Source organism: Passer montanus, unplaced genomic scaffold (assembly GCF_014805655.1).
Source record: "Passer montanus isolate IOZ18808 unplaced genomic scaffold, ASM1480565v1 scaffold8, whole genome shotgun sequence".
Lineage (NCBI taxonomy): Eukaryota > Metazoa > Chordata > Aves > Passeriformes > Passeridae > Passer > Passer montanus.
In genome coordinates, this window is record NW_024373256.1 from 5,672,147 (window position 1) to 5,689,944 (window position 17,798).

Sequence of the window (17,798 nt, forward strand, 5' to 3'; positions counted from 1 at the left end):
AGGTCAAACAGCTCAACTTCCAGTAATGATTTTGACATTAATGTTTCTGATGGATTCATAAAAAAATTAGGGAAGTGTGTCTTTAGTGAAACCAGTGTGGGGTCTGTGCAGCACTGATGGAATTAAACCAAACAGCAGGTATCACTGGTCCATCATTCCAGGGGAAAGGTATATTGAAGGGTTGTTCTGCTTTTCACCATTATTGTCATTATTGGCCTCAGTGGGACAGGTGATGAGTGTTGAATTTTTAGCTGACATGAAGATGGGAAGGGCTGCTAAAACACAGGGAGACAAGGGTAGCATTCAGAATTATGCTGACAGGTTGAAGGAATGTTCTAGTAAAAGCAGGATGGATTGACACTGAGCCAAGAGCAGAGAAGTATTCCTTAGGCAGGAATTTATTACTATAAATTACTATTACCTTTATTACTATAAGACAGTTTTGGTAGTTTCTTGAAAAACTGTGTGGAACTTTTTATGCCTCATGGTCTGAATAATAGTCACTAATGCTAAGCTTTTTTTGAAAATACTAATGTTTTTCTGGGTTAACTAAACAGAACATGCAAGATGTCCTGGTGTTGGAAAGATTTCAGCTGGAACACAGTGTCCAGTTTGGGCACTGCACTTCAGGGAAAAAACAGTTGGAGGAAATTCATGGAGGAGTGGTGGGAATGATCCAGACCTAGATAACATCACTTCTGAGGGGAGAATGGGGTTGCTTGGCCTCCAGAATAAAAGCTGGGGCAGAGGGATGCAATAATAGCTTATAATTGCATGTGAATAATGCTCTATGAGTGATAAACTGCTCTGTGGGCCAGAGGGTAAAGAAAGACAATTTTAAAGTGCAGTGGGAGAGAATCAAGCCAGATCCAAGAGAAGGTCTCTGATTGCCTGGGCAGGTTGTGGAGTCTCCACCACTTGAGGCCATTAGGACAGATTAGACTGTGGTCTGCCAGCAGCGACAAGATCAGCCCTGCCTGGCAGCAGATGAGGCTCACTGAGGTCAGCAACTCCTCACCAACCCCACTTTTCTGTGCTTCCACGGTTAGAAAAGACAAAAACTTTCTCTACACTGGTGGTTTCAGTTCTGGCAGAACGTCAGCAGCACAGTCCCTCGGTGGGGCTACTCAAATGCCTGCAGTCAAAGCACATTCCAAAAGTGCAAATTTTCTCATCTCTCTCTCACAGATGTTTACACAGTTTAATTACTTTGCAATCCTAATGACATCATGTTAACGTGCAGATTTCTGGAGTAATTAGAAGAGGATGAAATTTGCACATTTCTTCTAGCATTTTCACCCACAGAGGAGAACTCTTGTACAGAACTGCTGTAAATCCTGATTATGCTGTCAGCATGTTGATGTGATGGACACTGAAAGGATAGGTTTTAGGGCTTGAAAAAAGGACATTTCAGTAATTTGTTATCAAAATAGGGTGAGAGACAAAATCTGAAGGACAAGTGCTTCATCTTACCCTGTGCTGATTGCACATCATGATCATGATCTCCTATCTGTTCCCTGTGTCCCATTTTCCTCTGTTCTGTCAAGGATATATATTAGGAGTGAAGGGAGACCTTCAGAGGCTCCCTTGGGGGTGCTGCAGGTGCAATGTGGACTCTTTGCTTTTGCAGACTAAGGCTTGGCCAGGTGTATTCTGCCTCTGCTGTCAAGAGATTCAGGAGCTCCTGGGCTGTGCACTGGAGCATGGCCAGGTACAGACCATTCCCTGCTCAGGATGGGTCCAGAGGGCTTGTGTGAGCCTCACAGCAGGGCATAGCTGACATCAGGAAAAAGAAAAGGAGCTCACAGAAGGATGCATATTCTGCTCTACAGACAAGACTGAAATGAAGGAATAAATTGACATCATGCTCTTACCCTTGTCTGGTTGCATTTGTCAAGTGTGGAGAAGTCAGCAAGTCAGAGCATACCATTGCCATCACTTCCAGTCTGCATCTTCTTGATGTAAATATGTAGCTCAGTGAAGTAAGTTGTAAATTACTTCATTTGGGCTCTTGGAACGGTGGAAAGCTGGGTAAGGTTATTTTCTGTGCTGCAGTGGTGGTGTTTATTGGCTTTGTGTTTTTTTCCTCAGTTTGTTTTCCTTCCACACTGAAGATATTATCACTGTTTTATCTTAATTTGATGTTTGACCAAAATGTAGGAGGTGTTCAGGTGGGGGAAGGATAGACTAGCAATTTCTCATTTACATGGATGACTTACATTTTTTCTTTCTTCAAAAAGATATTTGTGTTAGCCTGCTCTGACTTGTGTTGCACTTGCTGCTTGGCAGCTGTGAAACTTAAGCCCTTATTTATAAAGGCAGAGTGTAGCATATAATCTCTGTGTCAAATATTCCATATGAAGGGCTGGTTGCACGAGAAATCATGCTGAAGTGAAGGTAAACAAGTATCTTTTTGCACTGGTGTTGGAAATACTTTTCTTCAAGTCTTATTTTAGGTCACATCTTTCCCTGTGCCATGCTTCAGACAGTTCTGCCATCTATGTCCTACACACACAGAGTCTCTGGTGTAAAATTATACTGAAAAATGCAAGGAAAGGGAAATGTAACTGCAACAGTACTAAAAGCAGCAGAGCTAGTTATCAGCAGCTTTTGCCAAGATGTTCAAGAGCTGCTAACATTGCAGAGAGCAGTGCAGCTCTGTGAAGTGACGTGGCACGCCACTGTTTTCTCATGGGACTTGGTTAAACTCTGGAGGAAGGTCCTGGTTCTCTCAAAGCCAGTGGCAAAATGTCCACTACCTGAAGTGGGAGTGTGGTTTTAGCTATGAGGAGCTGCTGCTCTTATTTGAATAATGTGGTTGTCTTGAGGGAAATTTCCTTGCTGATCTTATCCCTTCTGGCTGTAAGGCGATCTTATGATTCAGACCAGCTCTGAAGGTGATTTAGGGTTTGCACCAACATCCTCCCTTCTTTTGGCCAGTGCTGCCTGGGAGTTTTGCACGTGGGGGAGGCTGGTGGGGACAGTGCTGTGCCTCTGCTGTGCCTCTGCAGCCACGGAAGGATTCCTGCCTGTGCACAGATAGAATTACACCCATAACTTGGCAGCGTTCTGTTTCCTCTCCCACTCCTGGATATCCAGCAGATTAACATCCTCCAAGGCCTCCTAGTTGTGAAATGGTGTATAAAGTCAAAATTGGTGACAAGGGGCCAGTCTGAGTGACCTTTTTCTGACCTCTTCTGATTAATCTCTTCTAACCCAGCAGTGTAGCTATGAAGATTTTTTGTTGTTCATCACGTAATGCTGGAATACAAGCACACCCACTTGGCTCTGCCGTGATACTGAATTGTAAAGGAGAATCAAGAGGAAGAAATTATTCATTTTGCTTCTGTGGATAAAAATAAAAAGTCACTTTTCATCATTTCATTGACAGGATGTTGTGTCTCTACTGGACAGGGGCAGTGGGGAAGTTCAGAGGTGAGCTGCTGTGGGAATGGAGGCTGGACCCAAAGCTGATGATTGCCAAGGAGGAGAGGGAAATATAACTGAAATAACCAGTAGGGGAGAGAGCAGGGCTGAGAGCAGCAGGAGTGTCACTCCTGCTTCCAGGATGTCCCCAGTGCCAGTCTGCTCTGCTGAGTCATGAGCCACATCTGTCAGTCCCTGTGCAGGGGCTCAGTGGCCTCCTGACCACATTAAGAAGTGGAAAGGTTAAATGTTCACCACATCTCTGTGTGTAAATGCTATGTCAGACTTGTTCATCCAGGAGCAGAGAGAGTGGATCAATGTTTACCTAATGTAATTTTTGGAAGCATTGGTTACTAATGTACTGCCTTACAGGCAGCTGTAAGGCTTGCAACAGCTTTCAGAATATTTTGGTGTATTTTATTACTTGCATTATTAATAAATTGCTTTCTTTGAACAGTGTAATGGGGTGAAACAGCTTTGAAAGCAAGAGGCACAAAATGGTATTTAATGCTTTTACTAAAATGTTGAGCTCTTTTGAAGACACAAAAAAAGTACCAAGAAATGAACTTAAAGACTGTATGTGTTTCAGCAGTACACAGTGTTGTATTTACTCTTGTGTGTTTCCTGCATGGCAAAGGTGGGAGGATAAAGAACATTTTTTAATACCTGGGCTTGTTGGGACCAAGATGTAAAGACTGGCACTTCGCAGACCAGGTTCCTCAGCCTTACCTTACTTACCATTTTTGTTCTCACCTCTCCCCAGTTGCTCCATGTCTTGCTTCTTTATTTAAATTTTTCACAGCAATGGGATATTTTTGAGTCCTATTTAGGACTGTGAGCACTGTAATCAGTGCTTCCTTTCCTGCAAAAGTGCTACTTTGGCCATGAATCTTCACCATGTATTTATGCTGTTGGTCACCCCTCCCTTAATGTTCTTAGCTGTTGTGCCTTTACTTTCAGTATATCTATTTTCTCAGACTATTTCTTCAATTTGTAATCATTTTACATCCTAAAGTTTTTTGAAGTGCTTGCAGCTCCTTTGCGTGAAGGTATTGTTTTCAAATTCAGAAAACACACTTTTCATCTGGGTCGCTAATGACTTGGGGTTTCTTTCAATACAGGCATAAATTATCATGAGAAAAGTGGCTTTCCATAGCTAACAAGTTAATTTTAGTTGTTCTCCTGTTGATCTCATATTGAAATCTTCTTGAAACTTGCGGTGATTAGTGAATTTCAAGGACATTATTATTGCCATGAGCTTTATTCACTTCTGCATAATACCATGTTTTATTAAAGCTCTGGCTGCAGGCCAGCTGGAAAGCCTCATACATGTGGAGGAAACCTAAGAAGGCACCATTCAGGAGCAAGAGACTTTAGAAACAGGATGCCACAGCTATGACATATTCATTACACATCCTGTGTTTGCCTTGCATTTGTAACTTAAGTCTTTTGTCAAAAAACAAACACAGATTTAGCTTCTGCCTGTGCTTCATATATGCCTACAGTGTGCAGAACAGTGCAAGAAAAATTCCACCTTAGACAGAAAACTCAGGGTATGGTTCCACCATTGATTTAAGCTGAATTCTGAGCTGTACCAAAGGATGAAGTAACAGGGAGTGCCAGACCTTGGTTGCACGTTCCTGCTGCTCTGATGGCCAGGTGAGCCAGAGCAGCTCTCTGGAAAGTGAGCCTCCCCTGCAGGGTTATTTGTGGGCAGAGCAGGTCCTTCCTTTCACCCTGAGCCTGGCTGCCAGGATGCTTTGGCAAGGGGAAGGATGGAGTGGGCAGGGCAGGATCTCCCCTGATGGCAGCAGCAGGGGCCCAAATCAAACTAAGGCTGGCAAAACTGCACCTTAATTTCCATTCTAGTCACTGGACAAGGCTGAGGATGGAAATAGATGTGTGGATACCTCTTTAATAAGCCTTGCCAAGAATACCCAAGCTCTTGAGCTAAACCACTGGGAAGATGAGGGATGAAAAGAAAGAATAAGAGATGAAATTGCACAGTGAGGCATGGCAGTGGGGGCTGAAGGGCTTTGCTGATCCATAACATGGCTTCCTTGAGTTACATTAGGATTTTTTTGGTGACCAGAGTTGGATCTTTCACCCTCCTTTTTGGGGGTAGCAGAAGAGAGAGAGGAGATGCAGCATGATCCCAGTGTTGTGGAGATGCATCCCATGAGGTTTGTAAAGGTGTGAATACCCCACCTGTGCTGGAGCTTCAGGAGATTGCCAGCAGACAGTGGTGGCAGAGGAAGTGTGAATATATATTCAAGATATATTGTGCATGTCTAACAGGTCTGGTACTGAAGGAACTGGTGCAAATCTCCTCACAGTGTGGGAGATTTTTTCCTGCTCATCAGTGGTACTGGATGATTGGCCTGTCCTGTGAATTCTAGTTGTAAACAACCAAAACCAGGAAACTCAGATTTACCAAGACACACTAAACAAAGCTTTTATGCTTTGGGTACCACCAATCTGTTTTCAAGGTAAACTGCCTTGCAATCCAACTTTTCTTTGTGCCTTTTGTGTCTTGTTTATGGTCTTGATTCCTCATGGTGTTTAAAAGTGTGCTGTTTAACTGTGAGTTGTTCCATTGGCTGGCTGTGGATGTCAAAGGAACTATTCATGTATTTAAATGGAAGCACACTCAGTCTTGCTGAATTGGAGCTTGCCAATGAGGAATACTACTTAAACTAGAAAAAATTACAGATTTTGGAGACAAGAATCATCTGGCAGCAGAGATGGAAATGAAACCAGGTAGAGTTGCCCAGCCATTTGGAAAATAAATGATCCAATTCTCCATTGAAGGATTAGCTGTGAATTTAGCACTGACTTTATTTTCCAGTACATCCATCTCATTTGTCCAAGAATTATTGTCTTTAATTACCATTGTGGTGCCTGCAGGCAGCAGTCTTTAAATTAGTTCTGCAAAGTTGTGCTCTCAGCAGTCACCCAGAGATTTTATCTGCTTTGGTACCAATCCCCTTACAACAGCCTGACAGCATCAGCAGAATGCACTTTTTGTGATGTCAGGATTTGGCCTGGTAGGTAAGCTACTCTCTTAAACAAAACTAAAAGCACACACATTTGGTATTTATGGATATTTTTATCTCGAGAAACAAATACTGTCAGTTTGTAGCTTTTTAGGGGTTGTGATTCACCCTCAGTGTTTTGTTAGACAGTTTATATTCTTCATCACAAATGCTGGCGGCGCCATGCCTAATGGGGGTTATTTTTAATTCTGCATAAAGCACTGGTTTACATATGGGCAGTATGTCACCCATTCTGAAAAACAGAGTTAAAGCAGAGAAGTTATTTACATAAATCCGTTTTAGATCTTGAAAAAATAGCCTGAGGCAAATAGTATTCATGCATGCTCGTGAAACAATCTTGAGTCTAAACTTATCTCTCTATATATAAAACAGAAAAATTATGACTACTGCTGAATTTAACAGGCCTTGTAAAATTTTTCTAGCACTGCAGTATACATGACTGTGCCTTTGTGTGCTTCTTTACACAACAATTAGCTGGCACTGGCTCTGCAAATACATTACTCAATGCTAAGGCTTTCCAGAATTAAACACAAAGGTTAAATAAAAGAGCGTCCACTCTTCTCAGCAAGTCTTTGTCTTCTGCATCAGAGCAGCTGGAAGCAGTAATTTGTCTTTGTGCAGGGATGAACGAGGGTTTATTTCAATTACAGCTCTTTAAAATGCTGCTTCCTTTCTTTCACCCCCCAGAAGGACTGGTAACCTGTCACCAGTCACTGCTGCTCCCATGACTCTTCCCGAGGTGACTGAATCTGCAACCTTGGGCTCTGAAAGCCTGCTGCCTTCCAGAGGGGTGTGACTGCTCCTGGAGCATCAACTCTGTGGTTCAGTTGCTTTGTTATGCATTTAGAGGAGGATGTTCAAAGAGCTTAAAGGACCTGGATATTCCCACTGATTGATATATAGTGGGAAGTGAATGTTTAACTCCTGTAAGGCTCTCTTGAAAATCCCCACCTTACATTCTGAGTGGTTAGACCTGTGTGTTTCCATGATGAGGTGACATCTGCTTAGTAACACCGTGTTTGGAAAGGCAGGAACTGCCCTTCAAACAAAAAAAAAAAAAAATCCTATAATACTGCAAGATTTAGTAGTGGGATTTTTCTTCTGTATAGGAGAGAATTCAACTCAACAACCAGATGAAATTTCTCTGTCATTCCGGTGCACTTAATGGGAATACCAAGTGTAAGTTATTTGACTGTTAGGCTGCTAACTCTCTTTTAATGAAAAAAAACCCTGACAAACCCAAACAATGATTTAGTTCTTGTTTTACAAGTTCCTTACTAAAGACTTTGACCTGAAGTACATCGCGTCTTGTGAGGTAACAGCTGGTCTATCATTGTCTTTGGAAAAAAGTAACAGTTGCTAAGATTTGGAGAAACAAAGATGGTCTTTGAATCAACTGGAACAGCTGTAAGAGACTGACACACCATGCACTGTCAGCTGCTAAATTCAGATATTCAGACTGCCCGAAATGGGATACTTTAACCCTTGGGCACCACCAGATTCCTTTTCTCCCTCTTTTTCTTTTTTCAAAAAAAGCAGATAAAGAATTTGGATTTTCAATCTGCTTTTTGCTTTCAGGAATTGAAAAACAAAACAAAAATCCCCCAAACTATCACTTTCTTTGTAGGGAGGTTGTCTTTTTTGTATTTATTCAAGTTCTGATTTATAAATCATTCAAAGACATGCTTGTTGACAGCTGAAATTTGCATTAGAAAAGTATAATGTGCTTCTCTGTGTGGTGCAGTAAAATGAAAATATAACAGTGCATATCCAAAACCCAGCATCAGATGCTATTTTAAGGCACTCAGCATCTTCCCAGTTTTGTATGTGGAGACTGTATTCAGTTAATTGAAGCAGAATGGAGGTGAATTTATCATAACTGGGAGGGAAAGGTAAGTGATAGCAACAACCTCTTTAAGAGACACGTGTTAGATCCATGTGAAATCCAAAAGCTGGTGGCTGAAGCTGGGCACATCCAGACTGGAAAAGTTTAGTTTCTCTTTTTAGAGCAATCAGGGAACTGATCCATAATTTAAATTAGCTTGGGATGTGGCAGATTTTTCCATTGCTTGAAACCTTCAGATCAAACTTGGCTCCCTGCTCTTGCTGGTCCTTGCAGTACATTCTCAACTGCTCCAGAATATTGTGAGGGTTTGTTTTATTTTTTTTTCCAAAGATGGCAAAATGTGATGACATGAAAATTTATTTCACTTAAAGAAGAATCAGCAGCCATCTCCTGCTAACAAAACTCTTGTATGACATTGGTCCTCCTGAAAGCCAAGCTCTTACAACTTGGAGCCCAGCTGATTTTTGGATGACTGAAACACTCCCATACTGGTGCTCTTGCTAGGCTATTGTTTCAGCTCAGTTACAAAGGATGGGGTTTTATTTAGGAGCCTCTGAGATGCTGTGGCTGGTGCTGCTGGTGTCAGGGAGGCTGTGCACAGCGTGGCTCCTCCTGTTGCTGATGGGGAGGGTGAAGCAGCCAGCGAAGGGCACCCAGAGCTGCCCTGGTGAGGAGCTCTGCTCCCAGGCCAGGAGTGCAGTGCTCAGCACTGGACACAAGTGGCTCAGCACTGAACACTCTGTTTTCTTGCCCAAACAGCCATACTGGCTCAAGCTTCTTCCTAAGCCTTTTTCTTCAGTATTTCCCAGCTTGACTTCTTCCAAAACCTCTTCCTGATCACATCTAACCTATTTCCATGTGTCCTGCACTTCTAAGTCCTGATCCTGCACCATCTGAATAACTAAAAGATTGGCAATTATCATCACTGTTTGCAGGATCAAGCTTAGTTTATTCTCTTTGTGGATATAACCACGTGAAAAAAATAGATTTGCACCCTGACCCCAGAGGATTTGAAATTTTGAAACTTTGCTCATGTGAGCGAATGTCCTAGAATAAAGGCTGAGACATGAATTGAGTAATTTTCCAGATGTGATAATTGAGGTAAGCAGAATAAACTGCTCAGTCTGGAGCTTTAATTCTAATCAATAGGAAAACACTTGATTGTCTGTTACATATTTACAGTTACTACAAAGTCCACATAAAGGCTGGACCTCCTGACATCCCTCTCTGCGTTTGCAATGAAAGAACAAGTCTGCTGTCATTAAGCCAAATTCCAGCTCTGTTTTCCACATCTCTGTATTTTTCATGTCTGATAGTCTGAGAGATCTATTTGTCCTGAAAGTCAGGGAAAAGCAAGAGAAACAAAACAGCAGATTTACATATGTTCTGAATTTAATTTCTTCTTATATTATTCATTGTTGAAAAGATTTTAAAGGAGATTTTGCTGCTACCTTTGGATTGCTTGCTTTTCTTTTCCCTAACAGAGGCACATCATTATTGTATGAGGTGAATGGGAATTACTTTTCAGTATCCAGAAATAGACTTTGGCCTTTTGACATCCTAATAATTCCCAGAACAGCCAACTGAACCTTCACCATGATAGACTGGATTTGCTATATTAAAATATTGTAGCAGTGCCCTGATTTCAAGTCCTGACAGTTTAATCACTGCTGCTGACCCATGTTCCTCACAGAGTTGCTTTCTGCAATGTGGTTACAACATCCATGCAGATTTTCCTTTGCTTTTAGAAACTTGGTTTAAAATAAAACTTTGCTTGTTTCGTCCAAGTTTACCTACTGTTCTTTAATGGTATGAAATGTGTCATATTTCTTCTCTTATTTATTAAATCCTGTGCTTTGACTAGAACTTATTTCCAAGAATATTAAATTATTGTTCTATTATTAGAGCACAATGTTTGATTCCTTGACAGGTTGACAAGAGCTCTGGAACACTTTGCAGGAGCAGCCCTTCCTAATCAAAACTGTCCTCAGCAGCATCAGTCAGCTTACCCTGGTACCAAAATATAGTTGAAATGAAGCTGCTCAGTTGCTCCAGCAGGGTGTTGTGGAATCTGGGACTTAATGCTCTCTTTTTCACAGTCACCTCAGCCTCTGCCCTGACAGTCACATTCAGAGCAGCAGCTACCAACACTGCAGTGCCTGATGCCCTGCACACGTCCTGGCTGAGCTGCTCAGACTTTCCAACATCTGTCAGGTTTCTTGGCCACCATACACCACATCAGTACAGGCTCATGGCCATGTGTCTCCTGCCATTTGCTAGCAATGAGTAGATTTGATTTAGACTACAAAGACAATAAACCTACTAATTTGGTGCACCTTGGAATCTTACTTGTACTGCAGGTTATTTTTCTCAGCCTTTTGAGTGCTTTCATTTACTGTGCTCTTCTGGTTTAGGATTTTAACCAAGCACTCAAGATGATTTTAACGTGCTCAATTTCGCTCTTTTTAATTACCTGAGCTATGTGTCATTGTGTCAGAAGATTTAGATTTCTTTTGCAGCAATTTGCTGTGAAAACAGTTATCTTACAAATGCAGTTATTGTGTCTGTGAAATATGTGCTTTTAGAATAGTTTCATTTTCAAAGGATGGTTTCATGGAAAACAAGGTGAAATTATGTGGGAACAATGGAGATTCTACAAACAACTCTCACAGGTAGTTCCATTCTTCCTTCCAAGGCTTAGAGTTAGAAATCAGATTTGAGCACCAGAGATACAGGGAAAAAAATTACAGAGTGATGTATCCAGACTCCAGAACCATGTTCTGAAAGCCCACGGGTGAGCTGATGAACAATTCATGTGAAGGTTACATAGAGCTTATTTCTGAAAGGTTTCTCCACATTTCTTGTTTATCTGTTCTGTTTGTTTGGTTGCTCTGTCCCAGTGCCGTAGTGACACCCGCTGGCAATGGCAGGATAGTTTCCTTGCCATTAGGGAGCTCTTCAGCAGCAGTCAGTGAGCAGCCTCATGGGAAAGGCATTGGTGTGCCCTGTCCTTCCTTCCCTCAGAGCTGCTTTGGCTCAAGACTGAAATTCTCCCATGTAAAGTTAAAGTTGGCACTGTACATGATGGCTAATTGATACAAAATTCAAGTACCATGCAATAAATAGGGTTGGACATTTTGTTCTGGCGAGCTGGACCTTTCTTCTGGTGAGCAGCTTGAAAAGTTTCCCTTTGTACTTAAATTAATTTGTTTACATCAACTCTAAAGCACACTCTTCTCTTCTGGAGCACAGGCTCTGAGCAAAGCCTTGCCAATGCTCTGGCTGTGGTGTGGCTCTCACCAGAGCTGAGAAGACTCACTGATCCCTTCTGCTGGGAAATAACACACATTTTTAAAGATGGAAATGCTACTGGGAGTTGTCTACCCGCTGTTAATTTTGTATATTGCATTGGTAATGCTTTTATTTGTGCTGTCTTACATGATGGGTCACAAAATGCAAGCTTCCCGCAGCTGACATTTTTCCAGGTAGTAAAAAGAAAAACCAGGGAGCTTTTGAGGCAGTTGGAGCAGCAAGGTGGGGTGGATGAGGCTTGGAGAAAGGCATTAAGGTGCCTAAGTTGTATTAAAATCAAGGTGTTGGAAAATAATGTTTTTTGTCACATCTAGGTCTGTGTCTCATTTTGATAAGCAGCCCTGTGCATGCCTGCAGAGCAAGCTGGTGATACAGAATTAAGAGTTGGGGCAGAGCAACTGCCTGGCTGTGCCAGGTCCCTCACTGGGCCTCTCAGCAACCTGAATTAGCCCAGATACAGAGGTTTGTGCTGCTGGGCTCCAGCAAAGATAAGGAGTTATTAGGGAGACCTCCATGGATAAACGAGGAGTGGAGGTTCTGAGATGAAAACCTTTGATTGACCTGCTTGGAATGAGCCCTCTCCAGTCCCAGCTCAGCATCTGAGCTGTCCTGGATGGATTCTGGGGACTCTGGGCTGGGACACAGGGACTGCTCAGCCCCGGGATGAAATGTGAAGGTCTGGCTCAGCTTCTGAGAGCAGCCGTGGTTGTCTCTGCCACCTGGGGTCACTGTGATCAAGGTTATTAAAAACGAGAGGTATGAAGTAACAAAGAAAATACAAGCAGTAAAAAACATGCTTCCCAACCCTAACCCCTGGAGGCTAAAATTGAGATTACCACAAGTATACAAATTAGTTGAAATTTTTATTGTGTGTGAGAAAAAGAAGCCCTATACTTCACTGTGTAAACAACTCTACTTTAGCAGGTCAGGGTATTCTATAAAGCAAGACATGGGCCATCACAGGAAAAGTGTTGCCTCTTGAACATTTTTCTTACTGCATTTTGTCTCCTCTACCTGTTGGCTCCTGCATGTGTTACAACTGCCTTTGAAGGTCCTTGGAGCTGTGTAGTTTTGTGGCTGAGAAATCTTCTGTGGTCTTGATGCTGATCTAGGTTAATCCTGGAACTGCCTCAAAATCTCGGTGGCTGTTCCTGTTATTTACACATGTGAGATTATAGGGGACTCTAATAGATATTTTAAATCTGCACCTATCTTACAGAATTTCTCAAGTGTGCTATTAATGAAACCTTTGTCTCAGCTAACCCCCCATGATATATTATGTCCCAGCAGTACTTCTTAAAAGCACTTTGGCCGAATCTTCAAGCTGGCTAGGCTTAAAGTTGTCAAAATATATATTTATGTTAAAACTCCCCCAAATGCTGTGGGGATGTAAATCTTTCTGTGGAGGTGCTGCCTTGTGAGAGAGGAAGGGCTGTTTGTGCACTGGCAAAAGAGGAAAGTCCAGATGATGCAAATTCAACTTCCAAAGCCATCTCTTGTCAGAGCAGCACTGCAGTGTGGGAGCTGCTCAAAGCTGGGCATCCCTGCTGCTCTCTGAGCTGTCTCTAACACAGCTGCAAAATTGCTGCCTTGTGCTCTGAAAGTCAAAGCTAAAGCAGAAAGGCATAGAAACCCTTGTTACACTCTCTTCTGTTCACAAATCCTTTTATAAAGGCCTGTAGGTACCCAGAGAACAGAATTCTACTGCTGTACCTGCAGTGGGTGGCCACCACTGGAGCTGAAGGAGTTAAGCACATCTGTGGACTGCACCTTTTAGCTAAATACTGCTGGAACTTCTAGACAATGGGGCTGTACAAGACATTGCATGGAATTCAGTCTGTTCTTCAGTAGGAAAAATCGGTAAATTATATTTTTAACCTTTTTTTACCCTTACTAAATGAAAAGTGTATCATAGAATCACAGAATGGTTTAGGTTGGAAAGGATCTTAAATATAATTTTGTTCCAACCCCCCTGCCATGGTCAGGGACACCTTCCTCTATCCCAGGTTGCTCCAAGCTCCATCCAACCTGGCCTTGGACACTTCCAGGGATGGGGCAGCCACAGCTTCTCTGGGCAGCCTGTGCCAGGGCCTCAAAACCCTCACAGAAAAGAATTCCTGTATAATTTCCTTGTAATGTGTGTAATTTTCTTAATGCTTTTGTTGACATATCTGTGCATTTGATTAGATAAGAAGTACTTCAGTTACAGGTATAGTTGAAGGAGAACAGGGTGGAAAACAGTAGTAGTGTTCATAGTAGTGTTCCTTCACAGCTCTTTGCAAGTGGAAAACATCCTTTCCTTGCAATACTGGAGGATTGTATAGTCAGAACTGTCCCACTCCTGTGCCTTTTCAAATGAACTTGGCATCACTGGCACCACCTCTAAATAAAACTACTCAGCATCTTTTGTAGTTACACGATATTCAAAGCATCTCTCAGAACCACATTTTAGTGCTATTATAATCAGTGTTCTTTGGAGTAATTAATTATGTATCCCATCACGAGGTCAGAATCAGAACATTATGTTTTCATCTCTTATAGTGAGATAGCTCCTCGTACAGGCTATCATGCTGCTGTACACGTAATTAGTGCTATATGAAGAATATAAATTAACATGTTAGTTTTGATGGGAATGTTGATGAGGTTGGAAAGGCGTCATTAATACGCTCCATAGTGCAAAATAATACTTCTGATTTTAGCTTCCTTTGCTTTTCCTTTCAACCAGTTAAGCTAAAAATACTGCACAGCTGCTTTCCCTTTACACATGTGGAAATGTGTGGAATGTGAAGTAAGGAAGAGAACTGCAACCCTTTGGGTGAGGAAACACGAGGCTCAGTGCTGAGCCTCCTCGGGGAGCACAGGGGGCTCAGGGCACCACTGTGGCTGCAGGGATGGAGGGGCTGCTCCTCCTGGCACAGCATCCCTGCGGGCTCACAGCAGGGTGGGCTCTCTCCTGGCTGGTTGGGGTCCAGATAAATCCTGACTCCTGGTGCAGATGCCACTGCAGTTCCTTCTCCAAGGCCTGAGTGGTTTCAAGCACTGTAGGGCTCGAGCAGTCCCTCAGATGCACGTGGGCAGTCCAGTTAATGTGTCAGATGACAGATTTAGGCAGAGGCAGAAGATCCTTGTGGATGTAAATCAATACTTATCAATGACATCTAACTGTGCCAGCTCTCAGGGCAATGGAGAATCCAGCTGTGGGATCTGATCTGCAGCTTGATAGAAACTCTGCCCCAGAGAAGTAGAAAGGATAAATAGCAGCAAAAAGCAAACCATGGAAAGCTTTGTGAAGTATATTTATTTTAATATTACTTGGCTCTTAAAAGGTGCTCTTTGCCTGTTGTGCTCTGGGCTTTTTTTTAAGAAGGATAAGCAGCCATTATCCATGCTGAACACTTTTTGGATATCCTTTGCTATTGTGGCTGATGAATAAAATTACAAAGTGAGTATCTGATCCCAAAAGTTGATCTCTGCAAACAAACTTTTATAAACTGGAGGAGCTCCGTGGACGTCAGTGGGAGCTGCTGCAGGAAGGAGGATTAATCAGCATTAAATTGGTGGCCAAAGTAAAGGAGCTGTCGACAGGGAGCAAAACAACAGAAAATATTGGTAGGAGAGAATTAAATTGTGCTATTAGATGGCTCTTTTGTGGAACTAAATCAGAAAATTGCTAATTAGTTTTTACAAATTCTGGGAGTTGTTTAAACTTGGCTGCCTTTCATTTTTACTAGAAGTTTCACATAAAGTCAAGTAGATTTCTAATGTGATTGAATTAATGTTTTCCCATTACTGGAGTCTTCTTTTTCCTTTCCTTATTTTTATTGATTTAAAATTCAGGGTTATAGTATTGCATCAATACAACCTTGCACAGATTGCAAGTGTATAACTTTAAGCCCAGAAATTTTCCTAACAGTTATTTTTGAAAATTTCCATCTCTCCTTTTAGTTTTCTTGGTGTTTTTTAGTTCATTGCTCCCAGATTCAGCCTCTTGGTAGTGACCCAGCTTTCCAGTCACAGAGGCATGAAAAATCAGCATAATTAAAAATCATATATTAAAGCAACTTTATAACAGTTTTCTTTTCTGAAATGCAAATGAGAGATAAGAGAAGACTCACCCGTGTTTGCTCTCTGTCTTGCTTGAAAAAAAATCCATCTACTGCACTTGGAGACGTGGTGCTGGTAGGATATTGCAGTTATTTTTATTGAAAACTCAGGGTTTAACTCAGACAATGCTCTCAGTTCCTGACTCACAATGCTGATTATAATTTCTGGACAACTTTTATTCTCTTCCTATCTCTATTGCCATGGAATTCACAGTGATGCCACTCTGCCTTTTTCTCTTAAATCCATTGGGTTTACATTCTGGTAATTTTCCACTTTTCTTCTCTTCCCGGCCCTCGGCGCATTGCCTCACAGCTCTCTTCCACTTTGCAATTTCTGATTTATTTCTGGCATCTGTTCAATTTCAGAAAAAAAAAAATTCTAGCCCGTAAGTCTTGAAAGGAAATATAAATTCCATTTTTATCAACATTTGTCAATTAAAATCCAATACTGCAAACCTATTTATAAATAACTTGACTATTCCGAATTTATGTTGATAATACCTCACACCATTCATGCCATATATATAACACTTTCATATGGCAGATGAGGAGAGGTGTTTCTGTGAGACTATATAAATTTACAAGAACAGAAATAAAATCCATTGACTACACCCCAGTGTCACACTTGCTGTGTGTACGTTCACACTCACACACTTGTGCATCTAAGTTGCTTTGAAAGATGAACTTGTATGTGATTATCTGGTAAGATATAAAACTGAAGCCTGAAATCTGATCTCTTGAGCTTTGGTTAAGGGCCAGATTCTGGAAAATGATTTGATTTCCCATTCAGGCAAAATCCCCCGAATATGTTTTTCTGGCAATATTTTTGAGAACAGCTGATCTTTTCACATTTTTTCCATTTGGGTTAGAAATCTTAAGAGAGTAACCAAGATGCCACTGAAATACTGATGTTTGCTCACTGGAAGGAAAGTGCAGCCCATACACATGGAGCCATAATTCTGGCATTTTCCTCTGGTGTGTTTCGAAGCTCTAGATGATAGATAATGACATTAAGGAGAGTGAGTTGAAGTTAATTGCAAAGCATTGCTTATTAGCTTTGAAAGAGATATAATCACAGGGCATTCTAATTCCTTAAGACACTGATTAATATAACAGCTACAGAGAAAAAACTGGCAGGGAATACGTTTCTAGGGAGTTTGCAGGATTGCTGGTTTATGCATTTTCTTTTACAGCCTACACAGTTGGAGATAATTCAGAATCTTACTGTTTAAGAGTAAGCCAAGTATCTAAAATCTTGTGACCATATTTAGGGATGGATGAAATGTTTTTGTTAAAATAGCTCACACTCCCTCACACATGCCCGTATTTCTGTCCGGCCTTCAGGCCGGTGAAAGGAAGAAACAGGAGACCTCAGAGATTTCCTCTGCCTTTCTTGTGATCCATCAGCTGGGTGTTAATGATCTCACACTGCTTATTCCAGTACCCAAACATCTGCCTTCCCTCTGGGCCTGGTTGAATCACCCGGTGCCTTTACCAGTTGCTGTGTTCATCTGCAGTTCTGTTTTGGTTTAATCATCCCATTAGCTGAAGCTGAAGAAACACTTTGTGGCAATTGGTGCTGGTTTGCTCTGCATTTCATCCAGCATGATGCTGGGCTGTGCCACGCTGGGTGTGCCACCTGGCAAGGGTGGAAGACTAGGGGGAAGATTCAGAAGTTATGGGGATGATAGCTTTATTTGGGAATGACATGTTTTTTTCTGGCTGTCCCAGTGGTACTGATTTTTTCCAATCATCCTCTGTCTATCCAGCATGTTTGTCTGGATAAAGCTGTCTGTATCTCTGGTGGGAACGTGCAAAATATGGAGAGGACTAGAGCAGTGTAAAAATAACATTTATTAGCAGAGAGATTAAAGGCAGAAGAAGGATGTTTGGGGAAACAGCAAGGAAGGCAGTCCCAAGCTACATCGTTAACAATGAAATTCTTGCAGCAGACTCAGACAATCTGTTCCCAGTGTGTACCAGGACACAGAGCATTACCCATGGCTGTGCCAAGAGCCTGAACTCCACACAGCTCCAGAGAGTCCCTAATTCTGC

General features: G+C 41.9%; 1 protein-coding gene across 2 annotated transcripts in view; it reads left to right on the forward strand.

The window, feature by feature from the left end:
• Positions 1-17,798, forward strand: part of PRKAR1B (protein kinase cAMP-dependent type I regulatory subunit beta) — a 92,805-nt gene that overhangs the window by 15,565 nt on the left and 59,442 nt on the right. The window lies entirely within an intron of this gene.